Below are 7,623 nucleotides of genomic sequence, written 5' to 3' on the forward strand. Positions count from 1 at the left end.
TTGGTTTATGCCCCCTTTTTAAATATAAGAATCAAGTCTCCTGTGATGTGTTTGTAACGTGATATGACTCCATTCTTTTAGACACGTCACGTGACTGAATTGAAATTGGGGCCGAGTACGCCCTCTAGTGGATAACAATACAACTGAAATAGAGATTATGTTAACTGGTTTTGTTTTATCTGGTCACCCAATACAATTTAATTTTATTTAGCTATTTTGAATTGTGTTATTTATTTTAATTTATTTATTTTTTAATTATATTATGTTTTATTCAATTTCCTTTGATTTTTTTAATCCTACAATTTTTATCTTTTAAATGTTATTTTATTTCACTTTTTTTTAAATTGATGTTTTGTTTTATCATCGTATTGCACAGCAGGGATGGTGTAAAGCACTTCCATAAATGTTTTTTGGAACGACCTGGTTCAGAATGTGCCTTTCAAGATTTTGTGTGGATGTTAGCACTGTGTAAACAGTGTTAATCCAACTCACTCACGTTACATCTAGTCTTTGAAGGCAGGTGTGTCAATATTGAATGAACAGAGGGCTGCAGAGGAATTTGCTTTAGCTGTTTTCTCCCTGTACCACAGGATCTGCAGACAATAGTTTTCTACTCAAAAGAATACCAAATTGTTTTCTAGTTCTCCAACAAACAAACACGTGTCATTTGCTAACAAAAATGCTATGCGTTCAAAAACACATTAAACCTGTATAGAAACATAAGATATGAAGCTCATGTTGCTGAATCAGACCGTTTAAAGCTGCTTGTGTAAACACTGATAATGGCTTCTCGGTCGACTAGACCTTGAGCAAACAGAGTGGAGATGTGTGTACTCTGTGGTCAGTCATCATTTACCTCTGCTCAGCACATCTCTATGTGGGAGGTTAAGGGAAACAGTCCTCCATTTTGAATGAGACGTTCTTACCGGAAGAAAAAAAGATGCACATGCACATTTACTCGCTTTCCATAAGGTTTAATGTATTTATCGTTGCGTTATACTGTATATCTGGTATGATTTTGTTTATGTTCATATCTCTGTGCCACTCTGTGTGTTTACATTGAGTCTCAGCCAGTGAAAAGAAGATAGGACGTGCTTCACATGCTGTATGCAGCTGTGTGTGTGTGTGTGTGTCAGTGGGAGTGTGTGAATGTGTGACGTGAGTGTGTTTTTACTGGGTTATTTCCCTGGGTGGCTGATTTGATTTGATATTCGAGGGTTTTGTGCTGTGTGAGCAGAGTGCTTGGGGGAGGATAGGGTTTGTAATGAGAAAGTGGAATGGGTCGGCTCTGTAAAACTGCTCCTGATGGGTCTCTTCAGCACATTTAATGAGGCCTGTGCTCCCTGTGTTCCCTAGACGACACGACTCCCTGCAAAACCTGGAGAGGAGCCGATTCCTGCTGTGCCACAATCTTCCCTGCCTCACTCACTGTCTCTCCGTGTGCATTACAGCCCATTCATCCGTATGTGCTGTGATGATGACTCTAGCTGTGGAGGGACATGGGGTTTATGTTTTTATGGTCGACATACAAGGCTGTTTCATTTAGATTGGGTATATAGATATATACTGGATGAGGTTCTGCTTGACTGTGATTTTGGGCCTCTGGCTGAAGGCATATTATTTCTTTTCAAACTTTTTAATGCCAGAGACCCCCAATGATCTCCTGAATATGAAAGAAAATGTCTGTGTGTGTTTAATACTACTAATAATAATCAGGATACACTATGCAACTTTTTATTCAAAATTAACTCAATTGAATTAATGAGTTAATATATCATCAATCCTTCTTTTAAAACGTTTTATTTTTAATCTTACCCTGCATCACTATGGTACTAATAAGGAAACAAACAATTACGTATATACAAACGATACAAATCCACTACACATAGGTCACTCGCCCGCGCGTTTCTCGTCATATCCGTAAATAGAGAAAAGTTGCTCCAGCTGCTTTGGCGCATGTAGGCTTGCTAGGTCACACACAACGAGCATGAATGGTTGACATTAGGGATGGGCAAATTAAGCCTCATGAAGCAGTGAAGCACTCCTGAAGCTTTCCCCTGATAGTTCTGTTATGGTGAAGATTCGAAGCATCAAAAGTGTTGAAAACAGCGCCATCTTTTGGCAGGTCAAATTTACAGCAGCCATAAACCCGAGTGCACAGCGCCGTTGTTTTATTTTAAATTTAAGATTTTTATTTGATCAGCGTCATCTTTAATAGATGCTTAATGCATTGATGCTTTAATGTGCTTAATGCACAAATAAAAGCCTGACAACGCTAAGTGTTCAGTTTTCTGATAATATAATTTACATATTAAAGTGTGGCAATAAATGAAATGTAACAATTATATTAATACTAATTATAAAAATAGCGAGTTGCTTGATGCAAGTAGGCTAAATGGTGGTCTGATTATTTCATGGTTTCGATGCTGTTTATATCGCAGAATATATGATCATGTAGCATATGCTTATTTATAAAAACTTTTTTTTTTTGGAAGTTGCCTCAAACTTCCAAAAACCTGTAGAGTAGGCATAGCTAGTGTCTGGGTTCAAACCATAGACTGTAAAAAAAAGATGGACGACGCCCCTTCGCTCTCTTCCATTGGCGAGAAGTGAAGCTGCCAGTGTCCCGATATGGCGCTGACATCTTGGGACTTGAGTCTGCACAGTTGCGATTTCGGGACCAGACATGCGCAGTAGTGAGCAGGAAGTAAAGCCGCGAAATCAACGTCCCGCCTGGTCCCGCCCTCACTCTCGCTGAATCAATCGTCATGGTGGGTTCACACCGGACACGAATAGAGCGTCTAGCGCGAGTGATTTCAATGTTAAGTCAATGCAAAGACGCGTTACGCGAGTAAAAAATTCCTGCGGCGCGAATGAGGCGTAGAAGCGACTCGGAGTTATTGCCCTCTAGCCCGTCCAGGAATCAGCGGTGAGAAGAAAGTACACAGGTAAATGTTTATTTTAGTATACTTCACCAAAACTACACCCCTCCCTTTACGGTAGGAAATTAAAAAAATATCTTCATGGAACTAGCCTGGCTAACGCTCGTTGAGACTTGGGTCTGGGAACCACAAGTACATTTTCTCGTATTTGAGGCGTGGTTTACGAATGCCCGGCGCCGTTTATTGGGTGCTAAGAATGTCTATCAAATGCGCCTGTACGTAGCTCATAGCCAATCGTTTCAATTATACCAGATGACGTATGTAGAGCGACAGAGTTTAGACAAGGAAGAAGACGATGGGTAAGATATTTTTGTGTAAACAATGACGTACAGCGACTATTGCTGTTTGTGCAAAAGCTGCTCTCTTTTCAAAATAAACTTACATTCTAAACTACTTTGAACAATATCTACACAGTAAAAAACGCAGTGTCAAATTAACACTTAAAGTGTTAATTTTAACACTACTCCGGATCATATATGGTCCCACTCTATCTAGAGTAAAAAGTACACTGTTCATAGTGTTGAATTTACAGTGTTAATATAGCACCGTACAGTGTAGAAAAATTACACTGCGAGTGTCAAGTGTTACACTTACAATTTTTACACCATGGGGTTTTAACACCCCTGGTGTTGATTTAAATCCATTGGATTACACTATAAGTGTCATTTATAAAGTATTCTGTTCAGTGCAAAAACAATTTACATTATTATAGTGTTAATGTACAAGATCAGACATAAAATCAAGAGTCTTCAGACAGATGTACAAATCCAAAGTTTATTCAACAAATGGGCAAAGTGGCTCCTTTAAAACATATGCCAGATGTGAAAAGGTCAAATTATCACATTCATGAGGAGTTGCAAAGAAAAAGCAAAAAAATAAAAATAAATTAAAAAAGCATAACATCATCTAATTTGCCAAGACATGAACAAATATGACAGGTAGATTTGAACAAGATTGCAGAAAACTACTTGTCGACAGTTGTGTACCATCCATGAATGCAGTAGTAGTATTTGAGTTTATTGCCACCGGCAGCGAGCAGGTATGCTGTGTGGTCGGTTCAATGCAATCAAGGTGTTTTTGTATGCTGGTCTCTGCCAAAGACAAAAATAACAAATCAAAGTCAGCTCTCCAATTGGCCGTCTTTATAGTTTTCCACAATACAGTCAACCCAAATGGCAATATTTTGAGGCAGACAATAAATTCTCTTCTCTTCTATTATATATATATATAAAAAAAAAAAAAACTGCACTAAAATTAAACTGAGAGGGGTTATAGCACTTACGTATAGAGGGAATGCGCATGACGTCACAGTAAGCGGAAGTCGCTGCTGTTCCGCTCACTGAGTGGCAGAAAGACTGAGCGGCAGCATTGGTTTTCAGTGTGAATGCTGCGGAAAAACACACAAAACGCGTCTAAAACGGGAAAGAGCTTTGAGACTGACTGTACAACTAGATTTGACAAGAAATATGAGGTATATTTTTACAGACTACCTAAAGCTACAGAACAGAGAAGCAAATAGATAACTGCAATTCATAGAAACAACTGGACTCCAGGCAGCGAAAGGTGGATTTGCAGTTATCATTTTTGTGTCAATATGCTGGATTTAGTGGTAAAATCATTCTCTATATATTGTATTGTTATATATTGCAGTGACAACTCATCAATCAAATATTTACCACTGTATATTCTGTATAATTTGACATTTTTAAATAAACACTGACAAAAAACTATACAAGTTTTAAGTCTAGACGATATGATGATATATATAACATTGATATAAGTGATCACCTGGATTTAGACCTGCCTATATTGTATTTATATAAAGCGTTCACAGGCAAATTTGCTGTATGTATTTCCCCGGTGTCGAAATCAGGCACATATAAATGTCAGGAAACACGATTCCTGGCTGCATGTTAATATCCATGGATCACTGGATCTTTAGTAAGTTGTAAGGGACACTATATTGAGTCCAATCTTTAGTTTAAACTGATAATCGTTTGTTTTACTTGCGTTTTCGCAGTTTCCCCTATTAAATCCAGTCACGCAGCTGCTCTTCTGCCACTCAGTCCGGCTGAGGGGGCGTGTTCCGGCGGGAAAGTGACGTTAATGCATTCCCTCTATTGTTGTCCTACTGTTAGTTTAACTGCTTCTGTATTGTTCTCATTTGTAAGTCGCTTTGGATAAAAGCGTCTGCTAAATGAATAAATGTAATGTAAATAGTGACAGAAATGCCCAAATTTACCTTTTTGAAGACAACCAGGTGTTTTTCAGCTTGATATGAGCACATCTTTCCAGGTCTCTTGCAGCCTTGTGGTGATGGTGGAATCAAATCAAGGAGGAGACAAATTGATGCAAGATCGCTTCCCCATTCTAAATTACAGATGTGACAACTTCAGCAAAAAATGCATGTGCGCATATAGATAATCTTATTCTGAATTATAGTCTAACCTGAATCATCAGTTTCATCATCTTTCACAACAGATTCTGCAGAGTCAATCAGGTCCTTGAAGCTCTTGGGAGAAGCCTTTCCAGGAACTTAGTTGAGGTCTTCTAACCAAAAATCAAAAAACAAAAAAACATCAACAGTTACATAGCATAATGACAACCCAATCTCTCTCAGTGCCGGGCAGAGTAGTGCCGTTCACACCTGGCATTAACATTCATCTTGGGTGACGCACAAGTGAACAACTCGAAGTACAGGTGTAAACGCCCCCAAGACGCATTGAGATTCGATTGTTCTGATGAGGTCTAGGCCACATTCTTTTAATAGAGGGTTAGTTCACCCAAAAAATTTAATTCTGTAATTTACTCACCCTCATGTCGTTCCAAACCCGCAAGACTTTCTTTTGTCTTTGAAACACAAATGAAGATCTTTTTGATGAAATCTGAGAGCTTTCTGTCCCTCCACTGACAGCTACGCAACTACCACTTTGACGCTTTTAAAAGTTCATAAAGACATCTTAAAACTAATCCATATGAACCAAGCAGTTTAGTCCAAATTTTATTTTTCTTCTGTTTATGTTTTTTGATTAATGTTTATATGTGAATAAAAGTCTAAATTCAATCTATTTATCACAAAGCGATCGAGTCTCTTCAGAAAAATTGGACTAAACCGCTCAATTCATATAGGTTAGTTTTATGAACCATTTATGACCTTTTTGAAGCGTCAAAATGGTAGTTGCGTGGACTGTCAATGGAGGGACAGAAGTCACTCAGATTTAAAATACATTCATTTGAGTTTCGAAGATGAACGAAAGTCTTTCCGGGTTTGGAATGACATGAGGGTGAGAAAAGACAATTTTACACTTTTGGGTCAACTAACCCTTTAACTTTTTGCAGTTTAATATCTTGAATTTACACAATTCATGATGACACATCAATCACTATGCCATTTTGACAATCAAGACAAATCAATCACCAACGACACATGTAAATTCCAGGTCTGAACAAAGGCATTGTGTGGTTGCCCAGTTAGGTTTAGATTTTTCATGTTCATTTGTCATGTATTAAAATTTGTACTGCACATAGAATAAAATATAGGCTAATGATACTCACAATTATGGATTAATCTTAAGCATTCTGTTGCTTTCTTCACTTCTGTTGCAATCTCATAAGAGGAGCTTCCTTCATTCGATTTAAAGACATGTTGTTTAGAATTTATTTGACCCATAATTTGTTAATGTTATTTATAATGTGAACAGAAAATACAGATTCATATTAATAAAATACAGACAGATAAATAGTTAGTACATCATTTATAATAACATGCAGTATGAATTGATAAAGACTGATTTCAAGCTAAAGTACCTGTATGCTCTGCCAGTGCTCACGCAAATACCTGTAAACTGAACTGGAAGACAGACGGATTTATAGATTAGCTCACTTTTACAATGTTTGAATTTAACTGTCATAAAAAAAAAACTTGATGGTAGGAAGTTTGTGTCTTGACGCAGATATGACGACATGATATTCAGTGCTGCTAAGAACAAGTAACATAGAGATTAAGTTATGTCATTCACACTTAACGTTAAACATTGACTGCGTTAATAATGCGCATGCGTCACGAAAACGGAATGGTTAACGTTTTAATGTATAACACAGCTACTTTTATACACACAAAACAAATATATAAAATGTATTACCATTTTAAGAATTCTCTCATCTGCGCAGAAAAAAAGCCCAAATAGTGCTGCTTCACAGTGCCAGGCTCGTCGTAAACCCAGGCCTCGGCGCGACTGGAGGCGGGAATGCTTACTTTCATGAAGGCTGTCAGCAAACCAAAATGAAAGAAGCTAAATATATATACATAACAAATTGTAAGCACATTCCAACAAATGTATTTTAAAAGTTTGAATTAAATCGGCATGAGAAATGTTTTCTTCTTTTTTCTTCTGTACATCTCTGCATCTCATGAACTTGACGAGCTTCCTTAATCCATACAAAAACGCGCAATTACTCATTTCTAAATGTGTTCACCACCATAGTTTACTAAAAATGTTAATAAATGCATTTACTATTTAATTTTAGAAAGAGAAAAGCAATTCAACCTACCGCCTCGGTCGCATGAAGATAAAATGGCGTTGTCGTCTTGCGAGGCAGCAGCAGCAGTCATCGAGGGGCGGAGTCAATATAATTCGGCGCGGTTTTTTGCACTTTCAGTGTAAAAATAAAATTACACTAC

The 7,623-nt window shown here is 37.6% G+C and overlaps 1 long non-coding RNA gene across 2 annotated transcripts; it reads right to left on the reverse strand.

Annotated features, from left to right (window-relative positions):
- Positions 1-3,947: 3,947 nt before the first annotated feature.
- On the reverse strand, positions 3,948-7,140 carry LOC143725671 (uncharacterized). Of its 2 annotated transcripts, XR_013198298.1 has the most exons (6): positions 7,085-7,140; positions 6,750-6,792; positions 6,498-6,566; positions 5,391-5,492; positions 5,185-5,312; positions 3,948-4,033 (listed from the first exon to the last, which is right to left on the reverse strand). It is a non-coding gene; the product is annotated as an uncharacterized LOC143725671 (long non-coding RNA). The 2 variants fall into 2 exon arrangements; XR_013198299.1 differs by lacking the exon at positions 5,185-5,312.
- Positions 7,141-7,623: the final 483 nt, after the last annotated feature.

This window comes from Siphateles boraxobius, unplaced genomic scaffold (assembly GCF_051911475.1).
Source record: "Siphateles boraxobius isolate OS27281-9 unplaced genomic scaffold, OSU_SipBor_1 77, whole genome shotgun sequence".
NCBI lineage: Eukaryota > Metazoa > Chordata > Actinopteri > Cypriniformes > Leuciscidae > Siphateles > Siphateles boraxobius.